This window comes from Pinus tabuliformis, chromosome 3_2 (assembly GCF_031772625.1).
Source record: "Pinus tabuliformis cultivar Carrire ecotype Pingquan chromosome 3_2, CPIR1, whole genome shotgun sequence".
Lineage (NCBI taxonomy): Eukaryota > Viridiplantae > Streptophyta > Pinopsida > Pinales > Pinaceae > Pinus > Pinus tabuliformis.
The window spans coordinates 619,745,809-619,757,848 of record NC_142302.1 but is presented as its reverse complement, the minus strand read 5'-3'; positions in this window follow the sequence as shown (position 1 = coordinate 619,757,848).

Below are 12,040 nucleotides of genomic sequence, written 5' to 3'. Positions count from 1 at the left end.
TGTTGATTGATTCAAGTAGTATCCATAATTTTATTCATGGTAACTGTTAGGGTCCTATAATTTATAAGATCAATTGATGACTATCTGTTGATCTTCTCCCATGAGATGTTGTAAATAATTACTACATTCTACAAATTATTTTCAAAAGTTCAAAGGAAAAAAAAAAATATATATATATATATAGATATAAGACAGAAAGAAAAAGGAAAAATAAATAAATAACGAATATGTGTGTGTGTGTGTGTGTGTGTGTATGTGAAAAGAAAAGAAAATAAAATAGAAAAGAAAAAATTAGCGAGCCAATCAAAATGTCGCGTTAAAGTTAAAAATTTCAATTTCATACAGTATTTTTAAACTTTGGTTATAATGTATTATGATATAAAATAATACGACAACTTTTATTTGTCATTTGCGGTTAAATTGAGCGCTCAAACCAATGGCCCAAATTAGTCCCGCCAAGATCTATGGCAAAGGGATAATTCCCCCGCACTCCCGAAGGTTAACACGAGGGGGAGGGGAATGGTTTCCACCCAAACCATTTGCAGCGATGTGGTGGCTCTTGGGGCATTTCGGGGGGTCCCCTCCCAAAACCACTTACCACCTACAACCCCTCCCCCTCCCCCAGAAATACCACTATCTCCCACCAACTATCCATTATATCTGCCACTCCACTCTCGTCGCGTGTCTTCTCATCCGCCAGTCCACTCCCAACGCTTTTTCTACCATGCCACCCCATCCACATCGACTATTCATTCAACGTTCAAATATTTACCACCAAATCTAATATTGAACATTGTTGCATTTAAAGTTCTCGTTGTTTTTCCATTTTCTCAATAAATTGCCCCCGCTCCATAACGTAAATTTTTTCATTATACAGTCAATCGAAATGCTATAAAAACCCCTGGAGGCCTGCAATTCTCTCCTTTCACCACACCATTGATTCTATAGGTCGAAGATCGAGCTGCCACCAACTTTCAACATTCTACAATAGTTTTTCCTCCGCGAAGTCGACCAAATTTCACCTAGGTAACCTTGTTCTTTAGAATTATTTTTATCAAGCGTTTTATGATACTATTCTTCCACCTTCCTATTATTCCATTTCCAATATGTTGACACACAAAGGAAAGGGGAAAGTTCTAGAGAAAAATCCCATGATTCCCCTTGTCCCTGATTTTGATAAATCCCCTCTAATCGACACCTAATACAAAATTGTCGAGACCCAGTGTGAATTTGACCTTTACGAACTTCACAACTATGAAAAACAAAAATTCCTTGACAAAAGTGATGATTTGAATGTTTTGGAATCCCTTCTCCCTCAGTTTATTTTCCCCCAAACTCATTTTTTTCCTGAATTCTCCACTTGGTGCCATCTTCGATACCTTCCAAGCCAAAAAGTTGTTATTTCCCAAAATAACGAAGTCATCTTCTCCATTTCCCATGAAAGTATTTTCCAAGCCCTGCAACTTGAATACCAAGCCTCCCATCATCCTTTCTCAACTGATGTATTGATGGAATTATACAAAAAGTTGACTTTCCCTCAGAGAGCACAAATCTTCGAATGTTTCCTTCCTAAAAATGTTGAATTACCCCGGACCAATCCCCCATACCCAGTCTCGATCTTCCCATAAATGTCCAAACAAGTAAATTCTATGGTAACCCAACTGCTTGGGTATTATAATGATCAATGGGTAGATGAAATAGTTCTGGGATTTTTGTCAATTTTTACAGTTGGAAAAAATCCATCCATTCTTTTCAATTACAGTCAATTTATGTCCAATGCAATGCATGATCAATTTGTAAATTTCAAAGCCGAAGGTGTTTTCAAATATTAGTCGGTATTGGTTTATCTTATGTTATTTCATCAGTCAGATAGGTTCAAATTTCCTTTACAGAAGACAAATAATGATGGCAATCCTTTGTCAGTGATTCACTGGACTTCTCTGGTTATAAATAACTCGGAGGAGAATACTTACACTAATTTTTTTAATAAGTTTCTACATACCTCATAATGTTTGCTTTGCAGTGATATGATCCCAAGGATTTCACCAGAGATAAAGAAGATGTTGCACTTGTCAAAGCAATGAGAAGTTGGAGTATGGTATTTATACCAAAATTATACTAAAATTAGAATATTTGGATCAGAGTTACCTCCTTACAAGTTACCATTGTTTGTCCCAGTCATAATATTTGCATTAGAATACAGTAGAAAAATATTAAACATGGATGAGTTTCACTTTGTATCCTACAAAAAGAAAGCACATTTCAAGCTAAAGTCTAATATAGGTCTTTATATTGTCAACACCAGAGCTGTAGCAAAGGATGTGGAAGTTATTTTAAGTCAAATGAAATTTAATCCTAATTTCTCTTGGTCTTATGATCCTCTGGGCATCATTTCAAACTTAGATTGGAACAGAAGAGTACTTCTTATGCACATACACCAAGGCCTGAAATTGAACAGTATGCTAACCAAGAGGAATGGACAGAGGGAACTTTACAAGAAGCTGAAGAACAACTGGTTAGTCAGTCATCCATGCAGATGCCTATTCCCAAGGAAAAGGAGGGCAAAAGGGAGAGAGAGGCCATGTCCCCTACTGACTCTGAAACACAAGGTGCATAATTTTTTGTTTTTAAAAGAAGAAAGAAGGACCCAAATAGTACTAAAAAATCAGACCCTCAAGTTGATCCTTAGGTGATTACTATCCAAGATGAATCTCCAGAAGAAAGGGATACACAGCAGCCGCCCATAGTAGTTTTGATAGGAATTCTTGTCACTCCTTTTCTTCAAGAAGAAGAAACAATTCAGTCACTTACTATTGAACCAACAGTTCAGTGTCTAGTATCTTCTAGTTCTCAGATGTCAACTTAGTAGAGTATTTTTTCAAGGTACAAGGAGATAAAGTTGAAAAATGAAGGTTTAAAGGCTTCAACTTACTCAGAATTTTGGAAGAAGACAGCGAAAACACAACATAGATTTCTCTCTGCATTCGACTTAGAGAAAGGACAGTTCCAAATAGCCCTTATGGAACATTTAGTTCCAGCTCCCAGGAGTGTTGAAGACTACAAATCCTTCATTTTCTCAATTGATACAAAGAAGATACATGAAATCGATCAAATTGATTTACACAAGCAAACAAGGGAGATGATATTTTCAACAATTACCATTCAGTCCATGACTGTTTCCAAATTACAAGCATCCTTGAACAACATGCATTCTCAGTTGAAGATTGAGAAGATGTCCTTATATGCTAAAGACAACCAAATCAAATCTCTAGAATATTTGATAATAAAATTAGGACATGACCCTACTAATATCAAGGAAGCAGAAGAGCTTATAAAGAGGAAAAATGCATATATTCAAGCATTAAGAAATCAACTGAAGCTACCATCCACAGAACATCCTCAAGCTAAAGAATTTGCTAGCATAGAAATGGAAAAGGAAAAATTATTTACAATAGTTGTTGAGCAGAATGCACAAATACAAAAAATGGAGCAGGACATGGAAACATTGTTAAGAGAAAAAGAACAATGGGAAGCAGCAGGGACATCTACATTAGGCATAGGTACAGCAGCAGAGACTTCAGAAAAGGAAACATCTTCAGATTCTACAGAAGAGCTTGCTAAAGCTTTGGAAGAATTATCATCAGTTAAGGCAGAGAAAGAGAAGTTATCAGCAACATTGATTCGAATGGAGGAGAATAAAATTAAAGTTGATAATGCCTATTTAACAGAAGTGCAGAAGAACTTCAAGCTCATTCAACAAATTCAGAAATATGAAGACCAGTCTTTTATCATTCAGATGTTGGCAGAGGCCAAAAATAGCATTTGGCAGAATATAAATGCTAATATAACATATATGTGGCCACTTTTGAGTAGGAAGAACTCATGAAAAGAGTTAAGTTAGCAATACAAAATATTAAAGTAGATTTGGAGCACAAACTAGAAGAGGCACAAAGGATTATTAAGCTGTTAAACTCCAAGACCAAGGATGAATTAGAGGACCTAAACATTCCAGACATGACAACAATAGTAATGGAGGTTAAAAGAGTTTTAACGAAAAATAATTTGATTATATAGCTAGAGAACAAATGTAAAGAGCTCGAGTTGCAAGTTAGAAGATTCAATAGAAATTTCACACTACTGCAGGAAAAGGGTCTACCTACTCTGAGGAATTATAATGGAAAATTGATTCCATTAGAAAACTACCAGGAACAATTGTGTAACATAGTTGTTGATGCTTCAAAGTTTGTAAATGCCAAAGGAGTTATTAGTGGAGAAGTGTTTATAGAAGGCCTACAGATTGATTTAAATATTCAACATGGCATTCATCATCTTTTTGTCAATAAGCCAACTTTTGACATTTACACCGGAGTGGATTAAAGGTTTAGAAACATGATAAACTTTTCTATCCCAAATGAAGAAAGGTGGGACCAATTTCTAAAGTTGATCGAGTAAGTACAACTGAAGCTCTGAAATTTTGGCAGCAGAGAAACAACATTTGTAGTAAATTAGCCACAGTCAACACCATATTCTTTCAAAGCCTCATCAACGCAGCAAATTTTACCAGTCTTTCCTTATCTTCTTCTTCAAGATCTAAAATATTTGTGTCTTTAATAGAAATTATCTTTTAAATCTATTTTATTTTGAAGTTTGATTTGAGATGTAAAAAGTTTCTATAAATACTTAGTAAAAGGACTTAGAAAAGGTTGGAACTTGTATGAAGAAAGGAGCCACATTTTGATGTAAGATGTGCATTGTACTGAAGTGATCAATTTGCAATAATACAGAGAATTTTTGTTCCAGGATTCCCGTGTCAAACCATTTGGTGATGTACTTTCTCATGTGAAATTGTTATTTTCTCAGTTTTCCATATGTTTTCTATCTTTATTGTTTCAAGAAGATTAAGGGCTAGATTTGCTTAAATGTACTATGCTCTAGCTTGTAAACAATATTAATGTTTTCACTCTGATGTTAAGTATATAATTCATCTCAGCATGCTCTATATTTAATTGAACTTAAATCATTTTCATCCTAAACACTCCACAAATACTTTAAAAGATCCAAAAGTTTTCCTATCCTACCCTATTACAGTTGCTCTATTATTTTTGTATTTGATCACCCAAAGACTCATGACTCCATGCCCAATGGACTTTCCCTGCAATTTTCAACCAAATATTTGAAAAACCAACCTTAGAACTCAATAACTAGCCTAATATCTTAAAAAGGAAATTTAAATTAGATAGAGAGATCCCTCTCTGAAGCTGGAAGGGCTAGATCCCAGCTTTGCAAGTGGTTTTGTGGTTACCTCTGGGTTTCTCTCCATAGCCTAGGGAAATTATGGAGTGATAAAATTTGGCGACCATACTGGGGAACATACCTGATACAAAATATATTTTTTCCCTGGTAAATATTCCTTTCAAAGCTCAGAGCTTTTTCCAATGTGTGACTATGAAATAAATTCTATCAAGGTTTTTTTTTTACATCCAGATTTTGTACATACATGTATCTATAAATAATATATTAAAGATCTGGCTCCCAGAAATATCTACACTAGATCCCATCCAGATCCTAACCAACCTGAAATTGTGAATAATCCTGAGAAATTTATTAGGAAGAAGATTTTTACTAAGGGCCAAGGAAGAAATAATATTTTACCCAGAGTTAACTCTCTCCTTGAAATTTTCATAACTGTAGAGGATGTTGAGTTTGACTTACCTTTTGAGCACAGTGTTTTCTGAACCAAGTCAGAAAGTTTTGTCCCTGAGACAGTTTTTGATGAAAATGTTTTGAAACCTTATATCTCAACACATCAACCTGACATTTCAGATTCTGATGAAGATGTTATAAAACAATTTAATAAACTTGAATATTTGGTGACTGAATTAAATCTAGCTGCTCAGAAATCAGTTAGTGATCAATTAAATATTTCTTATTTTTCGGCCTCATCACCCACCCCCCTGTGGTTTCTCTTATTTCCACTGTCCATATTTCATCTATTGTCCTTACTACTTCTATTCCAACTCAACAGATCATAATCCCACTTTCTTTACCACCCTCAACATCCACATCAATTGTAGTTTCATCTTCCTCCCATTTACCAGTCATGGTAGCTTGATATGCCCCTCTTGTCTTACCAAGACAACTTCATGCCATGCCACAAGATTATCATAGTTGTATACCTCAATTTGATGGCACAGGGCCAATCACAGCACAACAACACATAGACAGAATGAATGATTATTCAGATTTGCAAGAAGTTGATGAAGATGATGTGAAAATGAGGCTCTTTGCACAAAGTTTGACAAGAGAAGTTAAGAAATGGTTCAGGGCATTTCCAACAGCTAGTATTGCATATCTCCCACAATTTCATCGAAGTTTTCTCACAAGGTGGGAAGTAAAGAAGAATCCTCTTCAAATCTTGGCTGAATATGAGAGTATAAAGAGAGATCCTGGTGAAACAGTTCAAGATTATTGCACTAGATTCAATAATGTTTACAATTCTATTATGGCAGCAATACAACCTCCACCAGGGTTAGCTATGATCAAATTTCCAGATGGTTTTGATGCAGATATGTCTTATCAGCTGAGGGAGAGAAATCCTTCTACCCTAGAGGAAATGAAAAGAAATGTTGTTAGTGTGGAAGCAAATTTATTGGCTAAGAGAGCAAGGTTAAAGGCTGAGAGAAGAGTCACGATCAAAGAAGAACCTTCTTTTTCTTCATTAGATGCAAATTTATACACCTTAGTTAAAACCATGGAAACAGTGATGGAAAGGATAAGTTTATCTAACAGGGCTCCACCAAGAGAAACTCAAGGGGGTCCTCAAATCAGAAATCCTAATTTTAGGAAGAATCCACCCCAAATTAAATAGAGAGAGAAAAGAGGCCCAACTGATCAGCAAAAAATTAGACCTCCATTCCAGGAGAATTATGCAGATGAAGAAGCTGAGATAGCTGAGGACCTTGAAGAAAATCAGATAAATCTATTTGGGGAAGGAGAAATATACAATATTTTCTTAACTAAGGAGGAACAAGATCTATTCTTGTTATCACAACCAGAAGTCATCCCTGCAGAATCATATGATTATAAAAAGGGATACCAAAATGCTATCATGGAGGTGCACAAAAATAATAATTTGAGAAGTAAGAATACTGCTAGAAATCCTCCTAAGAAGATTCAGAGTGATGCCCCTTCCACCAGCCATAAAAAGGATGATTATCAAAGAGAGACTTCTCAAAAATAGGATGTAAGTATCAAGGAAGTTGATAAACCTCAAACATCTTTTAGTATTGAAAATGAATTAGCCAAGGTCAAAATTTCTATTCCTCTGACAGAATTGATTAACAAGAATGCATATAGATCTCAAGTCATGAAGGCACTAAAAATAGGGGAGGGAACATACACAATCAACTTAACTGATGACCAACCTAAATTATTGTTTGGACTTGAAGTTGAAGGGAAGTCTCAGGATGGTAGTGTGCCACCCTTCTATGTTAGTTTGAACATCCATGACTACATTCTACTCAATGCCATGCTTGATTATGGTGCTTTGCACAATCTTATGCCTAGAGTCATTATGGAAAAGATAGGATTAGATATAACAAGACCCTACAAAGATTTATATTCTTTTGATTCTAGAAAAGTAAGATGCTTAGGTCTCATCAAGGATTTATGTGTGACTCTAGCTCAAATCCCAACAAAGAGTCTGGTAATGGACATTGTAGTGGCAGACATACCTCCCAAATATGGAATGTTGTTATCAAGATCATGGGGAGAAAAATTACAGGGTACCTTGCAGATGGACATGACATATGCTACAATTCTTGTTTTTGGTCAACAGAGAAGGTTGTACAGGGAAGAATTAATGAAATATATGGTAAGAAGCAAAGACAAACCAAATAATTATCCCCTGTATTTTGTGCATTCAGATATGGATTCCTTCATTCTATATAATGACATATGTGCAAAAGAGGAAGTGTTAGACTTGAAAACTGAATTGAGAAAAATAGAGGAGATGAAATTAGATGCTGGGAAGGAATATGAAGAGGGTGAAGCCCTTTGGAACATGGATTTTTATGGGGCGATGAGAAAGGAAGGAGAAGGGGCAGGTGTTTGGGTCTTAAACTCACAAACAGGTATAGAAAAGGGATATTCTTACAAGCTCAATTTCCAATGCACAAATAATATAGCTGAGTATGAAGCACTAATTTTAGGACTACAACTTTTGAAAAGGTTGGGAGCTAAAAGGATTTCTGTACATGGTGATTTTGAACTCATCATTAATCAAATTAAAGGTGAGTACTTGGCTAAACACCCTAGACTAAGGGCCTACAGGAATGTTGTCTTATATTTTTTGCAGTGTTTCCCAGAGTATCAGTTATCTCTGATTCCTAGGGGTCAAAATATCTTAGCTGATGCATTGGCTACTTCAGCCAGCACTTGTAAGATGCCTTTTCATCCTAATAGAAAATTTGAGGTGGAAGTGAAGCATAGGCCAGCTGTCCTAGATAACGTTAGATATTGGCAAGTTTTTGGTAGTGATAAGCAGGTAGAAAATTTTTTACAATTAAAAGAAGAATTTGAGAATGTACATATTGATTCATATAACAATGTAGATAATGATATGAATGAAATAGTGTTGAATGAGACTAATGAAATTCCAGAAGAGCTTGAGGTCCTACAATTGAAAGACAATGTGTTTCCAAGGGGTTTGGTACCATTAGAAGAGCTGTTTGATTTTAATGATGTGGCTAAAAAGCCAAAGATAGAACCTGTAGGAGTTGAGGTTGAAGACTGTAATATAGGTACTGAGGAAAATCCGAAGATTGTAAAGTTGTCCAAGTCCTTACCTCCCAATGAAAAACAAAAGTACATTGATCTACTAAAAGAATATTCTGATGTGTTTGCTTGGGGTTATGAAGATCTAAAGGCATATGATACTAGTATTATACAACATACCATTCCCATTAGAGAGGATCAAAAACCTTTCAAGTAGAAACTAAGGAGGGTAAATAAAGTTTCATTTCCCTTGATAGAAAAAGAGGTAAAAAATGTTTTTGATGCCAAAATCATTGTGCCTTTAATATTTTCAAAATGGGTGTCAAATCTAGTGCCAACAAGGAAAAAGAAAAGAAAAATGAGACTGTTTGTAGATTTCAGTAATCTAAACGAAGTGTCACTCAAAGATAACTACCCTCTACCTAAAATGGATCATATTTTACAGAAAGTAGTTGGTTTCAGCAGAATTTCTTTACTCGATGGTTTTTCAGGATATAACCAAATTCTTGTGCATCCTAATAATCAGCATAAAACATATTTTGCAACACCTTGGGGAACCTTTATTTATGTAAAGATGCCCTTTGGCCTTATGAACGCAGGGGCCACTTTCTAGAGAGAAATGGATATTGCTTTCGCAGATGAGAAATATATATTTATTGTGATTTATCTAGATGACATTATTTTATTCTCCAAAATAGATGAAGATCACTTGCTTCACTTAAGGATAATTTTTTAGAAATGCATGAAATATGGTATTTCCTTGAACCCCAAAAATTATATTTTTGGTTTATAGGAAGGAAAGCTACTTGGTCACATTATTTCAAAGGATGCTATCAGAATAGACCCCAGCAAAGTTGAATCCATAATGAAGATTTATCCTCCCAGGAACAAAAAAGAAATTTAGTCTTTCATTGGCAGGATAATTTTTCTGAGAAGATTCATCCCAAACCTAGCCGATATTTTGAGAGCAATCACAAACATGTTGAAGAAGGATATTGAAATAAAATGGAATTGTGAGGCTAAAAAATCTTTCAGTGAAGTGAAAGTAGCTTCGACATGTGCTCCTATTTTAATTAGCCCTGATTTTACTAAATATTTCATGATTTTCTCTTTTGCATTAGAACACAATATTGCAGCAATTTTGTCGCAGAAAAATGAGGCACATGAACAACCTATAGCATTTTTCAGCATAGCTTTAATATATGCCTCCTTAAAGTACAATATCATGGAAAAACAAGCCTTTTCTTTAATAAAGGCTTTGAAAGACTTCAAAGTGTATATTCTACATTCCCACATAATTGCTTTCATTCCAAGTGCAGTGATGAAATATATCCTCACTCAGACTGATCCAGATGGGAAAAGAGGCAAATGGATTCAAGTAATTTTAGAATATGATATTGAAATAAAGTCTACTAAACTCATCAGAGGTCAAGGACTAGCCAAATTGATGGTTGAGTCAACATGCACTGGACATAAATTTTGTAGCTTCTCTAGATGAACAACAAGATATAGTGACTCCACATGTATCATAAAATTTTCTTATTTACCCCTAGTATGTAGATATTGTGTATGTTTTGCAGAATCTACAAGCTCCTGCTAGTTTGACCAAAACTAAGGCTAGATTTCTTAAACTAAAAGTTGTAAAGTTCTTCATTTGAATCAAGCTCTATATTGGAAGGATGTTGGAGGTATTTTACTGAATTGTTTATTGAAAGATGAAGCAGATAAAGTCATGGAGGAATTTCATCAAGGTGATTGTGGAGGACATTTATACTGGAAATCCACTACCAACAAAATCCTGAGAGTTGTTTTTTACTGGCCTACCTTGTTTGAAGATGTTCATAAAAAAGTTTTGACTTGTCATCAATGTCAAATTTTTGAAGGCAAGAGAAAACTCCTACCTCTACCCCTCAAGCATATCTCAGTGGAGGTGCCTTTCCAGCAGTGGGGTTTGGATTTTATTGGAGAAATCCACCCAAGCTCTTCAGCTCAACATAAGTGGATCCTAACAACAATAGACTACTTCACCAAATGGATAGAAGTAGTCCCAACCAGACAAGCTACATATTATGTCATCATTCAATTCATTGAAGACCATATTCTCTCCAGGTTTGGTTGTCCCCAAAAAATTATTACAAATAATGTTGCAACTTTTAAATCAAAAAGGATGATTGATTTTTGTAAAATGTATCACATAGTGTTAGGTAATTCTACTGCCTATTATCCCCAGGGAAATGGGTTAGTTGAATCTTCTAACAAGTCATTAGTGAACATCATAAAGAAACTACTGCAAGAAAACAAGAAATCCTGGCACAAGAAATTGATAAATGCCCTATGGGCTGATAGAATAAGCACAAAGAAATCAATTGGAATGTCACCTTTCCAATTGGTTTATGGAGTAGATGCAGTTTTTCCTGTTTCCCTAGGAATTCCAGTGCTAAAATTGTTGCAGGAAGAGGAAGCAGAACCAAATGATGCTCAGAGAAGGATCAATCAATTAATACATTTGCAACAGACTAGAGAAGAGGTTTACAACAATACACAAGTCATTCAAGATAAAATCAAGAGAATTCATGACAGGAGGATTAAAGCAGATGATTTTCAGCTAGATGATATTGTTTTAAAGTGGGATGCCAGGAATGAAGAGAAAGGGAAACATGGGAAGTTTGACATTTTTTGGAAAGGCCCTTACAGAATTGCAGCTGTCTGAGGAACTCATGCATTTTTGTTGGAAGATCTCACTAGAGAAACATTGCCCACAGGACCTGTTAATGGCAGGTTGCTCAAACACTATTTCACTTGAAGTCATCTGGTAACAATTACTATTTTAAATACTGCAAGTGTGAGTGGATTTTCGTCAGGAATTGAAGCCCGGAGTGAAGGCTCTAAGTTCATATGAGTTGCTGCTATATTTTATTTGATTTTTCAGTTTACAGAGGTCTTTCTCAGTTTGTTGATAAACATCTTTTCTCAATGGAGAAGGCTAATGAGAAAATGTGTTCTTGACACCTCACAGAGAGGGTGTCATCCCCATTGAAGCTATTGTTAGGGTCCTATTTAAGGCTCGAAAATCGTTGCCTCAACATGGGGGAAAACCACCTGGTCCAGACCTTGATTGGCAACTCCTTTTCTATTTGGAGTAGTGGCTCCGACTAGGGATAATGGGACCAGTTTCCCAATCTGTTTAATGCTTGTGCTAAATGGGGTGATGTGTGATGTTTTTAGAGTAACATTTAAGCTAACGGTAATCTAGTCTAAACTAATC